This window comes from Palaemon carinicauda, chromosome 6 (genome assembly GCF_036898095.1).
Source record: "Palaemon carinicauda isolate YSFRI2023 chromosome 6, ASM3689809v2, whole genome shotgun sequence".
NCBI classification, from domain to species: domain Eukaryota; kingdom Metazoa; phylum Arthropoda; class Malacostraca; order Decapoda; family Palaemonidae; genus Palaemon; species Palaemon carinicauda.
The window spans coordinates 141,752,510-141,770,201 of record NC_090730.1 but is presented as its reverse complement, the minus strand read 5'-3'; the positions used below and the strand labels follow the sequence as shown (position 1 = coordinate 141,770,201).

The window sequence follows — 17,692 nt, the reverse complement described above, 5'->3', positions numbered from 1 at the left end:
GTAAGAACTATATAACAACAGACATAAGATATCAAAGGGCGATAGTGATGTATCCTAACGAGGTAATGCCTATGTCTGCGGTTTCTCATTATATGAAAAGAAGGACAATTGTAACTTCATTATTGATATTTATTTTTCACTTTATGTAACAGTAGAGCGTTTTCTTGAAGGCATAATTTTGTATCGTGAAAGGATTTCTAGTTCCTTATAATAAGGGTGATGATCCTTGGCTGTATTTCCTATTCTAAAATGAATGTCAGATCCGTATTGTTATTATTATTATTATTATTTGTAGTAGTAGCAGTAGTAGTAGTAGTAGTAGTAGTAGTTGTTGTTGTTGTTGTTGTTATTGTTGTTGTTTAAAGAATTTGAGCATTCGTCATATTTTTCAGTTTCCACACCTAAAATCTTTCCTTTGTAGTTTAAGTTTTCAGATTCAGGTTACTAAAACCTAATGGACAGTGAAGGTTTTCTTTGTTTGGATAGTAAGGAAATCTTAACAGAAATGAATAAAAGAACAAGTAATCACACATGTCAATTAATTATATATTAGGGATACATTTCATGCTGCGATTTCATTAAAAAAAAATACTTGATGAATATTGTATCTGGTGGCTGAGTCTGTGGTTTTCCATAATTGCAAATCTAGAGGGTTAGCTCCCTCTTATGTCACTACTTCAAAGAAGAAGCGGCATATCATTAGTGTATGTGTATGTATATGTATATACAGTACACACACACACACACACGCACACACACACACACACACATATATATATATATATATATATATATATATATATATATATATATATATATACACAGACGTATGGATATTGCAACCCAACCAAAAACCAATGGATTCTGCAGTGGGCAAGCGTGGGAATCTCATCACTTTCTAAGGGGAAGAATTCGTAGGGTATCGTTAGTGTGTGCATATAAATATATATATATATATATATATATATATATATATATATATATATATATATATATATATATATATACATATATATATATATATATATATATATATATTTATAAATATATATACATATATATATTTATAAATATATATATGTATATATATATATATATATATATATATATATATATATATACTGTATATATATATATATGTATGTATATATATATATATATATATATATATATGTGTGTGTGTGTGTGTGTGTGTGTGTGTGTATTCAAGTTTGACGTGGTTTTTATTAATGTATGCATTCAATTCATTTTATAAGTCCACAGATGGTTGAGATACTTCCGAGCAAGTCCATCTATAATGCCGCCTGACTTCATCGCTATCATCTGACTTTTATCAGTTATTCTGTGTGCGTTGAGGCCTCCGCTTTTTTTCCTTTCTTTTTTATTATTATTATTTCTTTTTTCCACCAAATATTTTTTGTATAAGCTAGAAGTAATTTTACATATATTTTCATGGTTGAATAATAATGATGAATGTGTTATTGATAATTCCCTTATTGTACTAAACGTTTTATTTTATTTTGTATGAAGTAGTTTTCCATTTATTTTTTATGAGTGAATAATAGCGAGGATCATCATAATAATGATGATACTATGTTATTAATAATTCAAGAAATTTAAAAAGTGGGGAGCCTTTGTTGTTTGTTGGGACAGAGTGAAAAACCTCATTTTACAGACACAAGAACATCACCTAACTGAATGTTTCCTAACCTAACCAAACCAACCTAACCTAAGGTTCTCCACCTAACCTAACCTAGGAGCCGTATCCTTAGACTGCCGTACTCTTACCCTGTCCCAACGAACTACATTCACCCCAAAAGTGGTTCCATAATTATTAGTGAATAACGCTTCAAGATTTTTATCCTTCGTCTTAAATACTAAATGCGGATTTCTTTATGTGTGTATTTATTCACGTGTGAGTGCGAGATGACAAGTAATGTGCGTATCTAAAGTCAAGCATTATCATCATTTTCATGTTGTGTTACAATGTTTTTTTTTTTTTTTTTTTTTTTTGAGGTGATAGGTTCTGGTTATTTCGGTTTAATTAATATTTTCTTCCCGTGTACTCAGAAATACAAATCCATATCATAAAATACATTCCATAACTATGTTCAGGCATAGATTGGTTTTTAATTATAAACTTATGCTGTTTACTTACATGTCATCAGAATCACATAAGTAATGCTGTCAACTGTGTCTGAACACACACACATATATACATACATACATACATGTGTGTGTGTGTATATATATATATATATATATATATATATATATATATATATATATATATATATATAAAAGGAAAGTTTTGTTGCTAGCAATTGTTCATTGGGTCCACCCGTGAATTTTATGGAAAAGGAAGAAGAAGATAACAGTATCCCATTTTAAACGTTTTGATTGTTTGACAAGTCGATAGATTTAAGATTGCCATTTTGAACCAAGAAATAACTTATAATATGAATATTTCTATTCAGACTATTCTAAGAATGTGAAATATTTTGCATTTTCCTCAATGTAGCTTAGAGCGCTAGAATATGCAACCCTGAGTACAAAGAAGATGAGTTTAGCAAGACCAAAAAATTATCACAAATCTCTGCTATCCTTAATTATTTTTTTTTAGAAAATTGTATAAAAAGAGCTAAGAAAACATTTCACAGCGTCCAAATTGAGAAAAATTAAGCAATGAAAAGCATACTTTATTTACCATTTCATGAAAGTTTTTAGATGTCATACCCTTTAAAAAAATAGATATTAGGGAAGTGTATAAATATAGTTGCATATTGAAAGTATGTTGATTAAGAATAGCTCTGGAAATGACAATAATATAATATGTAGTATTCCTTGTTCAGAATGCAACTTTTTATACGTTTGCCAAATATATAAAGACATTTCTGTCAGAACAGAACAACAGGATAATAATGCTTTGGCTGCCAAATGACTAAGATTGTGCCACAAAATCGGTCGGCCAGGGAAAAGGACAATAATCCCTGTTAATGACTTTATTGTTGAATCCTTTTTAATTGCCTGTACCTAAGGTCACAATCTAAATCTAAGCCATGGTCTTTTCCAGTAATCCTGCATTATCTTCTTTCCATAAATCTAAGGTATCTGGAATCATCAATAAACTGACATTTAAAGGACCCCCTTCTGTATAAGTACGATTTCCTTGTATTATCATTACGAGTTCGTTGATGTCACTAGTAAGGCGAAAGTACTTACTCCGATCAAGTCTTTTCACTTTTCCTTTCTTGGCTATAATACATATTTTATGCTCATTCCGTATCAGCTATTGTGATTTCTACACTCATACAAACACACACACACATTTGACTATCTGCTGGTTTTATCTTTGCCTGGCCAAATAAATATCTTGAACCAAGAAAAAAAAGAGACACCGGAAAAGGGAAATCCTTTTAATCCAGATATATAAATTAGCTTTTTCTAATTTCTTGGAGTTTGGAAAATCTAAGACCTATAGAAATATATTTGGAGAGAATGGGACAAGTTTTTCATTATTACTGTGTTGCAACGAGAGAGAGAGAGAGAGAGAGAGAGAGAGAGAGAGAGAGAGAGAGAGAGAGAGAGAGAGAGAGAGAGAGAGAGAGTTGACCTGAAGAATGTTAATCTACGACAGCTAAATGCAATAGAAGTCTTTAATATTTCAATCAGAAGTTCGTGGAAACTAAAACTCCATTCAACCTTTAAAACAAATATCTTTTCTTTTGTCTTACCAACAGAACAAAACGCTCCCCGAGATCAAACAAGCAACAAAGGGTTTTGAGTAAAGAAAGGGTGGGGTGGGAAAGGCAGAGAGAGAGAGAGAGAGAGAGAGAGAGAGAGAGAGAGAGGGAGGGGGGGGGGAGAGACTTTGGGAAAGTATAATGGCTAGTTGCAGACCGAGGTGTACTGGTCAAATCTTGGGTCAAGACGCCTGGCCTGTGGGAAGGGATCTGGGTTTGGAGGTTGAAGGATGGCGAACTATGATAAAAGATGGGAACTGACCCTAACCTTCTAGATTCACTTTCACTGAAGCCTTTCTGATATTCGATACCGGTTTGCATACATTTTTCTTCAGTGTATGTGGGTGTGTGTATTTCATTATTGTAAGAATAAGTTTGGTAAATTTTCTTTCGACTTTTTCGAGTGGGTGACTTGGTCTTCAAGTGCCTCTTTCGCAAGATTTTGTTTGCCTGTTTGCTAACTTAGTCATTTCAAATTCCAATATATTTAAAAAATTGCATTCCATTCCATTACAACATTTCACCGATTGCTTTATGACAAATTTAGAAATTTTTTTTATTGAAATGCCACTACAAACACAATTGGTAATGTTTATGATAATAATTGTAATTATATAATGATTATTGTTGTTTCTAAGTGGGAATACTTCAAGTTTGTGAAAGGGTTTGCGTATCCCCATGATCAGCAAAGCTGTGCTAATTAGGGCCACCCCATTCTAGGTTGGGTTGCTGTGAGCGATCAGATTTAAGTCCACAATCACCAATCCTTGCTGGCCAGCGTGTTGATGAAAACTGGCCAAATCCTAGACATGAATAAGGACTTGTCTGAGGCCTTTGTCCTGCAGTTGACTAGAAACTGTTGCTTTTGTTGTTTCCTTACGTAGCATTAGAGGCAACAGTAGGAGTAATATCAGTATTGTCAGTTCACTATTTTTCAAACTTTATGATGTCTTAAAGTGACCTGATATACTCACGTACATACGGTATATCCAGTCATAAGTGTTTATGCATACTTTAGTGTATATTGCAAGAAGCGTATATTTGTACGTGTATAGGGTGTGTTTATTTGATTAAAAAATTGCAAAAAGAGAAAAATAAGTGACAAGATAAAAGCCACATAATTGGTAGTGTTAATTACTTGGATGTATTCTAACTAAACCTCCCTTCGCTTAATTTTTTTTGAAGGCCCTTTATTTTGTTTCACAGGTGAAAAGCTTTACATCGACCTAACCTCATTAACCTTTGTTATGAGTCAGATTGGTAAATACAGGGATACATCCTAACCTAAGCAAAGCTAAGGTACTGCATCCTATTTTGTATCCAGTTTTGCGTTAGGCTGTATTTGCAACAGACAGACCAAGGTCTGGTATCCGTGTGAGCGTAAGTTATTGTGATTTCTGATAACTGAACAATATCTTATAAACGGTTTGTGAAATACTTTCCTACATATCCTCAAAAGTGTTATTTTACTACTTATTATAGATAAAAACTTTATTCTTGTTAAATGCGGGATAGTACTACGTTTGAATGGGCCCATGATTATCGAATAGAACTACGGGAGAATTTTTATTTTGTGGAACAATACTGGAATAAAGTCTCATTGACTATTATGTAAATTAGTTATATCTTCCTTACCTAATGTATATGAAGATTAAGTTGGCCCACACTTTTTTTTCTGATTTTAAAATGATAACCATATTATTTTGTATACATTAAAAGCATTCTTTATCTCCAATAGGCATTTTTTTATTTAAAGGCAAATGCAAATCTTCAAGTCTAGCTACTTTCACCTGAAGACAGAAACAAAGTTTACAATGTGTTCTCTGTAATGTGAAATATTAATTTTCGAACTGTCCACCTTCATTAGAGGATAGAATTGACCGGAGCATAAAATTTGCCGACTAATTCACTTCAAGGCCAAGACCTTTTTAGTTGACCTTATCTTATATTCAGCTTCTAGTCTCCAATCAAAGGTCTCCCATTTAGAGACAAATATTTTTTAAACTTGTCACGAATTTTCTGAGATTATGAACTTTCAGTTGAAATTATTTAATTTAAAGATAGATACAATATTTAAAATGTACTGTACATATTCGAGCATAAGTCCATAACTTTAATCTCCCTCTTTCTCTTTGAAGATGGCCACCACTGAATTTAGTTGGACTGTTACAAAAGGCCTCTTCATTTTAAGCACCAGTTTTTCCATCCTCTCTCTTGCTCCTTTGGTAGCCGGGTCGGAAAGCATCGTCTCATCTCATAATTATCTCATCGAATGCGCCAAAAGTTGCCTCACCCACTCGGGAAAAAGGTCACATTCATGGGGCATCTCGTCCTCAGCGTGCGTGTGTGAAGGGCGTCGTGAGAACGAGGCGGAGGAGGGAGTAGAGTAGGAAGAGGAGGAAAGGGAAATTTAGATGGGTTTGGTAAAGAGCAAAAGGGAACAAGAAGGAGCCTAGGGCGGGGAAGGCGAGGTCAGTACGACCCTCTTCGAAGCGCGAAGAAGAGGAGGAAAGTGCATGGGGGCGAGAGATTATTAAAAGTGAAAAAGTAAAAGGTACCATTAAAATAGAGACAGAAATTATTAACCTATCAGCGATGTTCTGCTTTCAACCTTCGAATAAATTTTCTCATTCTCTTTCTGATTTCATTAAATCCTTTCGTTAAATTCTCACCAGTGAGAAAAGGAAGAATATTGTATATTTAGATTTATTTAAGGCATGAATAAAAGATTCTTCAGTGCTTTTTTTTTTTTTTTTTTTTTTTTTTTTTTTTTTTTTTTTTTTTTTTGTCAAGCTTCTAAGAAACCATAACATTCTAACATGAAAGCATATACGTCGGTGGCAAATATTGAATATTGTTTTAGATAAACTAGATTTTTCTATATTATAAATTACTCAAAGAAAAATCCAGTATCTAATATACATGACAGTAAATGACTCTGTAGTCGGCCGTAACAACTATAAAAAAGGCCACCAATTTAAAAGACTGGAAATAATAAAAAACATTCTCCATAAACGCTCAATCTCATCGGGTACTGTTAAGGACAGACTTTTTTTCCCTATTTTGTTGACAGTGACGTACTGCAATGAAAATAGTATTTTAGTATATTCTAAAATACTTACATATTTTAGTTATCAGTCATAAGCGGCTAAATTTTCATCGAAATGCGGACGCTTTTTATTCTTTCCTACAGGGATGCGATGGAATAACAGAAAAATTAAAAGACTTCATTGAAGTTGCTACTTTCGTCCATAAGGGACATCAGCAGACTCAACAATTGTTGAGTCTGTTGATATCCCTAATGAACGAAAGTACTAACTCCAATCAAGTCTTTTCATTTTTCCTTCCATGGCTATAGTACATTTTTTAGTCATCGCGTGCCAGCTTTCGTGATTTCTACACACACACACACACGAATATATATATATATATATATATATATATATATATATATATATATATATATATATATACACACACTTAAGTCCTGACTAGTTTCGTGATACTTCCTATATGTATTGATTCTGATATCACAGTTTAGTGGTTAAGACACATCACATTAGGTAGCAAATTAGACATCTGCAATGAGTTTAGGCATGGGAGATAATGAAGTATTGTTATCAACCCCTATCCCTAAAGTAGCCGCTTTGTCTGAAGAGTATGGCATTTGAACCCGACTCACAAAGGATATAAACAACAACGACAAATGCAACAATTTTTAGTCCACTGCAGAACAAAAGCCTCAGACATGTTATTAATTATGTGTGAGGTTTGGCCTTATCCATCACCACGCTGGCTATTGCGAATTAGTGGTGGTGGGAGACTTTATTCGGATCGCTCACAGCAAAAGGTTTGTCTATATATATATATATATATATATATATATATATATATATATATATATATATATATATGTATATATATATATATATACACACACACATATATATATATATATATATACACACACAATGTATACGTGGTTTTAAGACCTTCTGGAACGAGTAAGAACCATATAAGTTACGAGGAATTCTTTTTATGCTACAAGGAATTGGTTGGAGCTTTTTCTTAAGCCTAAATTAAGGTCGTTAATTACTTGCCAATTATTATTCCTCTTTTGTTTTCAATTACCTGGAAGGGGAAATTAAGGCTAATTAAATTATCTACCGTTTCAAACCTTGGTCTAACGTGATGTTATTTTTTATTGAATATTATCTCTCTCTCTCTCTCTCTCTCTCTCTCTCTCTCTCTCTCTCTCTCTCTCTCTCTCTCTCTCTCTCGTGACGCAATGAGATAGACATGCACATACTCACGCATGAAGATATTCAGATATAGGGGAAAATGTTGTAAGCTATTTTATAGGTATTGGAATTAAAAAACATTACTTAGAAAATCTTTTTGTCTAATCGTAATGTCAAGGGCAGATTATTTTCTTCAATTAGGTTTATATGATCTTATTACAATAGTTCAACTTTGATAAAAAGACTGTAACAATTTCTGACATTATCGGTTGAGAGAGAGAGAGAGAGAGAGAGAGAGAGAGAGAGAGAGAGAGAGAGAGAGAGAGAGAGAGAGAGAGAGAGAGAGAGAGAGAGAAGGAAGGAAGGAAGGTATGAGCTAAAGCTTTGAAAGTATGGCGCAAAGGTAGAGGCCATGATGACCCCTGGTGACCAAGATGTTGAACTAGAAGGGAAGCGAATGAAGCCACCCGGGGGTGAATTCGTTGGGGGTCTCTTTGAGGTTGTGTCTGTGTGATATTTAGAATAAGGATCGGTCTCATTAAAAGGAATGGAGCACGATCAAAGAGCATTCCCATCGCTTACAATATTACGACATCTCATGTGCTCGCCATTGTTAAAAAAACTATATATATATATATATATATATATATATATATATATATATATATATATATATATATATATATGCATATTTATATATATATGTATATATATATATATATATATATATATATATATATATATATATATATATACATGTATATATGTATATATAATTTTACGGATAAATTTACGGATATAACGTAAAATTATATATATATATATATATATATATATATATATATATATATATATATATATAAATATATATATATATATATATATATATATATATATATATATATATATATATATATATATATATATATAATTTTACGTTATATCCGTTTTCTATTCACTGAACTTTGCCTTAGAAATCTTACATATTTCTTTAGTTGCAACGTTCTCAACTTCAAAGCCTCAAAAAATATTATAATTTTCCCTATTTTGTGTTCATATTTACCCGATTTAAATCCTGAGATGTCAGGAAAGATGAGCTATCAAAATGATTGGTGTTTGCTGATAAAGCACTTTGCTGTCAGTAGTTTTATCTTTCTTTTGAGAAATATTTATTGTCGATTTTATTATTGTTACGCCTCATTGACTTGAGTTTACTTCATTTATTTATCATGAAATTTAAGCTGATCTTTATATTAAAATGTCGTTTATATTTAGTACTATACATTCTTACAGGTTAATATTTGAAGGACTTTTTTTTCTTGCAACATAATAATAATGATAATAATAATAAAAATAATAATAATAATAATAATAATAATAATAATAATAATAATAATAATAATAATAATGATGATTATTGGACAAATTATTTACATACAAGAGATTTACAATAAAGACTCAGTCCAAGCCCATGTGGATCAGAGCTCCTCGGGCAATAATACAACTAAAATAAAATTGTAAAATAAGAACAAAAATTAAAAGAATTGATATACATTTACAGTATATGTTCATACAATATATACACATATTTACATACACAGGTACATATGAGATTGTTAGCCTAAAAACTAAATGGAAATGTATATTCATAAAATAAAGAATGGTGGTATATGTAGCAATGGTTTACGTATTTGTGATCTATACAAGATTAACACGCATGGTATTCACAGACAAATAAATAAGTAGAAATGAAGAGGAGGCAGGGCACGGAACGAAAGTAGCAAATAACCTTTTCCAGATCCCCCTCTCCCTCTCCCTCTCCCCTCTCCCCTTTCCCTCTCCACCTCTCCCTCTCCACCTCTCCTCCTCACACTCCTCAGACGTATCAGGAAGACATTCTAAAGGAATGGAAGATGGGTCTCTTAATAAAAAGTAGTTTGCCGAAGATTAGCAGCAGGAGAAAAGGGAGAAAAAAAAAAGTGTGGCTGTCCGGTAACCATTCCCTTTCCTCTACCTTTGACCTTTTCTCCTCAACACAAAAGTTACTTTCAGGTACTAATTCCTCTCTCTCTCTCTCTCTCTCTCTCTCTCTCTCTCTCTCTCTCTCTCTCTCTCTCTCTCTCTCTCTCTCTCTCTCTCTCTCTCTCTATATATATATATATATATATATTGTGTATATATATATATATATATTGTGTATATATATATATATATATATATATATATATATACACATATATATATATATATGTATGTATATATATATCCCACTGTAATGCTGTTGGTTATCTAACACGAATATCAGGGCTTTTATTTATATTGTATGTTAGGAAAGTAATCCTATAATTTTGCAACATGCAAAGAGTAGAGCAATACCATTATTTTCCTCTTTATGGTCAGCATGTTCATTTCATATTTATTCGAAATTAATGCGGAATTACATGTGTAACAGAAATAAGTTTCTACTTCAAATATATTGTAGCATGAGAGAGGGCTACTAACTGAGCCAACAAAAACCCTTTTAGAATAAGGAATCTTAAGTTCTTCTCCACTTGAGTAGTGATATGCTATATTACCTTGCATTCCCAAAATATTTTCTCCAACTTCCCGACTCACTGCCTGCCTCCATTTGATAGCATTCCATTCGAAACTAGATGGGCATTCAGTGAGGAGCCTTTGTCACGCTAGGCACTCTTAGTCTTCACTCCACTGCGTACTTGTACTTCGATATATTTTCTTCAAACTCTAACGGATTTGTCCTTATGTCAAACCCCACAAGCCCATCAAATTTTGTTGAAATTTATTCCGTAGTTTTTAGGTAATGTTTCTCACAAAAAGATAAACTAATAGAACATTCCATTGTTTTCAAAGTACTGAAGGGTAATTGCACTTTATGCAAAGTGTTACAGATTCATCTTTGGGTCATAATCAACATGATTATACCAAATTTGGTCAAAATCGGTAGTGGCTTCGTGTAAAGATCCTCAGAAACAAACACACAATTAAATAAACTAACAAACAGACAGGGGTGATTACATACTCTTCGCAAAATCATTGATTTTGGAGAAGCCATTAATACAGCAGTTGCCTTGACAAGTTACTTATCATGTAAAGTAGTACATAGGTTATGACTTATGTTGTGGTTTATGTTTCCTTAGTTGGTAACGCTCCTGAATTTCGATAGTCGTGAAGGAGCAATATATTATTATTATTATTATTATTATGTATGTATATATATATATATATATATATATATATATATATATATATATATATATATATATATATATATGTGTGTGTGTGTGTGTGTGTGTGTGTGCATGTATGCGTGTGTGTAGAAATCCATTGTTCGAGTACTGAATCCCTCTGTTAACGTGCCCACGGTCTTACTCATTGTACAGTTGGACATAGTAATCCCTGCTACACCTCGCCCTGAAGAAGTACACTCAGCCTCACCCATGTAGCCCTCTCTTTCTAGGACCGAGGAGTGCCAGGGTCTCTTGTGTCCAACTGTACACGAGACTTCGTATCTCAATCCCGTCAGATGAGTCGGAATTAGATAAAAGATAGAACAAAGGAAATGCTTTCAGATGATTATATACTTTTAAAGAAATTGCCTTCAATTAGAACTTAGAAGTGTTCAGGCTAAATTGGCACGGCGCGCTCCGTATCACGCCGAACATTATAGCAATTTGCTTCTCCACTTGAAGGTTCTATTCAGAAATAGAGAGAGAAAAAAGTTTCAGGATATGAAATTGCGAAATATAGTAGGTGCAAGTCTTGTGTAAGCTATTATAGGTATAGCTGTATCTAAATGTTCCATATGCTATTACGTTTTCAAAATAGTCATAAGTTCAGGATTAAAAATGGTGAATATGTATAGGTTAAAAAGATTTAAAATAAGGGAAGAGACTGAAAAGAAAGATAATAGTAGAATATTATTGCTACATTACATTTAAGAAAATGATGAATTGTGATTCACAAGGAAAATGAAGGTTCAGGTAGATTTTACGAGAAAACAGGTAAAATGTTTTATGAAATATAAATGATAGTGATACTACTAATACTAATAAAAAAAAACCATGTAGGTAGGAAAAAAAGGAAACATAATTGTATTTGATAGGAAAATAGTTCTAACCTTGGAAAAAATAAATTCCTCAAACTGAGGAGTCTTAGATTACATAAATGAAAGGAAGGGGACATTGTACAATTGGCTTCGTTGTTTCTGGTACACCTCACGGGAAGCTAAGGAGACGTCGGACAATTGTGCATTGTAGCAGGTAACGCCATTTTTAGCGAAAGAGAAACTGTTGGCAACGTTGTCTTAAGTCGCTGAGTATGTTCGTGTTTACTTAATAGATTTGTAGTTACGGAGTTCTTCTGAAACAATAAACATCTCATTTACGCAGTATGGTATGATAATCATTCAGCATTTGTTGATTGAAAGTGTAGGTCTCGTAAAAATCCTCTAAGCTAAGACCAAGGGTTGTGGTGGCTTGGTGGTAGCGTCCTTGTCTGGTGATTGCCAGACTGGGGTTCGAGTCGCGCTCAAACTCGTTAGTTCCTTTGGTCGCGGCAACCATACCATCCTTGTGAGCTAAGGATGGGGGGGGGGGTGTTTGGTGGAGCCTATAGGTCTATCTGCTGAGTCCTCAGCAGCCATTGCCGGTCCCTCCTTGGTTCTAGCTTGGGTGGAGGGGGTTTTGGGCGCTTATCATATGTAATATGGTCAGTCTCTAAGGCATTGTCCTGCTTGATAGGGCAACATCACTGTCCATTGCTTCTGCCATTCATGAGTGGCCTCTAAACCTTTTAGTAGTACGAAAATCGTAAAAGAGATACATTGAAGATTACCAGTACCACTAATAACTTCTGTCGTTCGTGAACGGAGTCGTTCATTATTTTCATTCTGCCACTGTTGTCTTCCCGGAGGCTTCTATAGGATAACATCTGAAAACGTGCCTCAGTCCAAGATTTTCTTCGACGGTATAAGTGAAACTCACGAACTATGAGAGAGAGAGAGAGAGAGAGAGAGAGAGAGAGAGAGAGAGAGAGAGAGAGAGAGAGAGAGAGAGATTTCTAAAATATACGTGAAATACAAGTAGGTACAAGTAGGTATTGTGTCATTTAAATAAAGAGACATGTAAGAAAAAACATTGAAAGCACATTATTATTTAAACGGAAGAGATTCTTCTTCTTCTTCTTCTTCTTCTTCTTCTTCTTCTTCTTCTTCTTCTTCTTATTATTATTATTATTATTATTATTAATATTATTATTATTATTATTATTACTACTTGCTAAGCTACAACCTTAGTTGGAAAAGCAGAATGCTATAAGCCCGAGGGCTCCAACACGAAAATAACCCAGTAAGGAAAGGAAATAAGGGAACTACAAGAAAGGTAATTAACAATTGATATAAAATATTTTAAGAGCAGCAACATTAGAATAGATATTTCATATATAAACTATAAAAACTTAAAAAAAAAACAATAGGAAGAAAAATAAGAATAATTTTCATCTGCACATATTCTACCACCCTCAGTAACATACCAAGAATAACAGTAGACTGCATGAGGGTTTATGAAATACATTACAGTGTATGAGCGTGTACTGTATGAAACACGTGCTGTACAAGACCATGTATTCGTTTACAGCAATAACATAAAAAATAACATATAAAACAAAAGTACTAGTAATCTAACTTGGACCAGCGATCTACTGATGAATTAAGGGACGCCTAGGCTTTTAAATTAATATTATCGGTGTAATATCCTAGCCAATGCAATTTATACATTGCTGATAAAATTTAGGTTGAGCAATTATTGCTTTAATACATAGCATATTTTATGTGTTCTCAAGTTTCTCTCGCCGATACATACCTTTAGTCGAGAAGTTTTATGTATTCATCTCGATAGTTTCATCTCTGAAAAAAAGAGAAAATATTATTATTGATATATTTAGAAAGAATGTAAACTTGATTAATATTTTTTCATAGTTTGTGAAAACACGGTTTTTTAAAATGGCAAGCATCATGGAACACTTAATGTGCAGGTGGGGAGGCACAGAAATGGTTAGAAAAGAAAGAAATAATTGAAAAATAAATAAATAAATAAATACAAAATCGATAATAGAGGCTAAAAACTATATTAATAGAGAAATAATAAAATAATCCAGATAAACTGTCGAAACTATATTAGTGAAATACACATTTAATAATCAAAGTAAAAAAAAACGGAAGAGACCGTTACCAGAAAAGAATGAAAAAAACGCAGTGAAATAAAGTGGAGAAGAAAGCCTCAAAAACGAAATATAAAGATTGCAATACCGAAACGGGGAGGAGGAAAGGTCATCTCGGGTCATCTGGAATGGGGATCTGCGAGCTGAGTGAAAAGGAAACGTAAATAAGCTCTGAAAAAAATGAGAATGGAACTATAGAAAGAAAAACGACTCTTTTCTAATGCATGGCCATTGACGTCATCAAGACTGGGATGCAATGCTTATAGCTTGATTTTTGCAATCTTTTCAGGCTAAGATACTACCTAGGAAACGCCCCCTCCCCCCCCCCTGGAAGAAGAGTTGCCAAATGTTTATGGTTAAGTTTTTGTGACTTCTGTTAACTACTTTGAATTATAGGAAAGAGGTATGCAACGTTTATTGAATAAGTTACAAGAGTCATTAGAGAATGCTGCTCTACAGGAACAGGCGACTTTAGCCTTCAAGCAGACTATTGTTAGAACATCCATAAATTTTAAGAAGTTTGGCAATTATTAATTTGAATTTATGATTTCCTTTGGCATACATAATCATCAATATCAGTTGGATATCATAAGAATCGAACATGTATTTATTCTCTTGATGAACATAATTATGCGCTGACACTTGCTATTTTAAGAGAAGTATTATTACGTAACTAGTGTACGCGACCCGACTAAAAAGTTTTATATATATATATATATATATATATATAGAGAGAGAGAGAGAGAGAGAGAGAGAGAGAGAGAGAGAGAGAGAGAGAGAGAGAGGAGAGAGAGAGAGAGAGACTAGCTCTTTATTTTATTGGAGAAATAATTACTTTTATATAAAACAATTTTATATTATTAAGAATAGTGGACAAAGTTTGCTGTTTCAGATTCGTACGAAAACCCTGCCACAGCGATAATTATTATTATTATTATTATTATTATTATTATTATTATTATTATTATTATTATTATTATTAATTGCCAAGCTACAACCCTAGTTGGAAAAGCAGGAAGCTCTATGTCCAGGTTTCCAACAGGGAAAATAGCCCAGTAAGGAAAGGAACCAAGGAAAAATTAAATATTTTAAGAACAGTAATAGTCAATGTATCTTTGCTGTCCTGTTGATACTAACGGTCATTAATAGTGAAATAATCGCGAAGAAGAAAGTTCTCGTATTTTCAATTTTTTTCTTTTTCAGGAATTTCTTATGCCCGAGTAATTTTTTTTTTTTTAGGAAATATTGAAATTTAGAGAGCATTTTTCCTCTCTTTAGGGGAGAGCATGAAACGATATGACTATTTCTATCTCTATTCTTATGAATGTTATATTTTCTTATGATATATTTCCGAGAAATAGAGGATATCTTACATAATAGAATTGGAGTTATATTTAATCCAACATATTGAATATCTAGCCACACACACATACGCGCGCGCATTATATATATATATATATATATATATATATATATATATATATATATATATATATATATATATATATAGATAGATAGATAGATAGATAGATAGATATAGCAACAAATGTCTAGACTGTATCAAAAAGTGTAATAACTTTCACTTTGCAAGAGAACATTTAAGATCTGACTGATTAAAGAAAATTGCATTGCACACCAGACTAAAATGTAGTATTAAGGGATATTAAGCTTTTAAATTACAAAATTACTCTTAGAATGGTGAAATAACTTTTTAAGATTCTCTAACGGGAAATTGGCCCCACTGCCTTTTTTCTAGTTTATTTCATATCTGTCCTTAAACTCGAACTAAGCAAGAAGGGTTTTAGTTTGTGTTCTGTTTGTGACTTTTCTTTTGCAGTAATTGATTGACACGATGAAATGTAAGGCGGTACTGACGTGAATAACCGCCTCTTTGTTTATTTCAATTATCAGTAATTGATTTAATTTTTAGTTTGTGTACGTCAATGCAGGTTGTTTCCCCTTGATTTGTCCTGACCTTACCTGAGGGAGATTGTCAGGCCATTTGGTGTGTGATATTGTTATTATTTTTGTACACAGGTAATCATGAATATGTGTTTGGTTTTTATACTGTGCTTGAGTATGCATTTTTACACACACACTCACACACACATATATATGTGTAAAAATTTATATATATATATATATATATATATATACATATATATATACATAATATATATATATATATATATATATAAATATATATATATGTGTGTGTGTATGTGCGTGTGTGTATGGATAGACGGATAGTAAATTCAAATCTTAAATTCTATAAAAAGGTATATAAATCTATCTAAGTTTATGCGTTTATTTTAGCATTAGTTTATTTGATCTTCAAAACTTAAATATAGGAAATACTTACGAAGTAAAATGCACTGCTAATAATTATCAAAATATGTATATTAAGGTTGGTTGCTGCTTTGTTCTCGGTTCGTATGTAGGATAAGAGGTATTTTTTACACATGTATCTTTTTTTTTATGTGGATTTCATCTGTTGACTCCATCACTTGAATTACATCCTTTCCATTCGTGGCATTAGAATCCACGCCCACTTAAGGAACTTTTAAGTTAACTCTTGGAATTAAAGCTTTTGCTTTGTTTTCAAAATAAGTTTTGACATTAAATTTGAAATTTAAACATTAACTAACACAGGTTTTGGCAAGGAAAAATTTATTTTTCCTCTCTTAGCTTCATAATAAAATTTGATCTTTTTTTTTAGCCTGCATTTACTGTATAGCTCCAATAATTTTTGAAGGAAATAAAAACCCTCTTATGCTTTCATTGCCATTCTCCTCTAGCTCGATATTTGGAATTTTGCATCTACTAGCTAGCAGTTAATTATCAACATTTGATATATATATATATATATATATATATATATATATATATATATATATATGTATATATATATATATATATATATATATATATATATATATATATATATATATATATTAAATTATGTCCCTAAACTACTAATGTATAAAATATTTGTAAAATCTTTACGTAATTTTTATTGCTAATTCTTTATCAAAGTTAGTTATAGAATCCCATTTCTGGCAGCTCTAAGAATAGATTCAACTTATCCCAAAATCGTTCATACTCGTTGTAATTTATTAATATCATGTAATATTGGGTTTACACTGCAGGCTTTGAAATCTCTAAAGTCAGAAAACTAACATATGAAGCATTTCATCAATGTCCCTTTTAAAGTATCATCGAGGATTACCACAATCTTTTGTACTCTTCAATTTATTATAAATTCTCATTCTCATTCAAAACAATCTGATTTTTTTTTTTGAATGAAAATGCTGTTTCCCGAACCACATATAGATATCTTTCAAAAAAAATTTGGCTTTTGTCTGAATTTTCTGTGCTTATTACACTTGTCTTTTAAGTGAACCTATATACCGACCAATAATGAGAATTCGCCACCTTCCATAGATTCTTCTGAAGGTTGTATAGATTATC

The 17,692-nt window shown here is 32.2% G+C and overlaps 1 protein-coding gene across 1 annotated transcript in view; it reads right to left on the bottom strand.

The window, feature by feature from the left end:
- LOC137642686 (uncharacterized) overlaps nt 1-17,692 on the bottom strand; it is a 232,650-nt gene that overhangs the window by 73,617 nt on the left and 141,341 nt on the right. Inside the window, exon 2 of the mRNA XM_068375467.1 lies at nt 13,864-13,907. The gene's annotated coding sequence lies outside the window, so the exon portion shown is untranslated. The remainder of the gene's footprint in view (nt 1-13,863; nt 13,908-17,692) is intronic.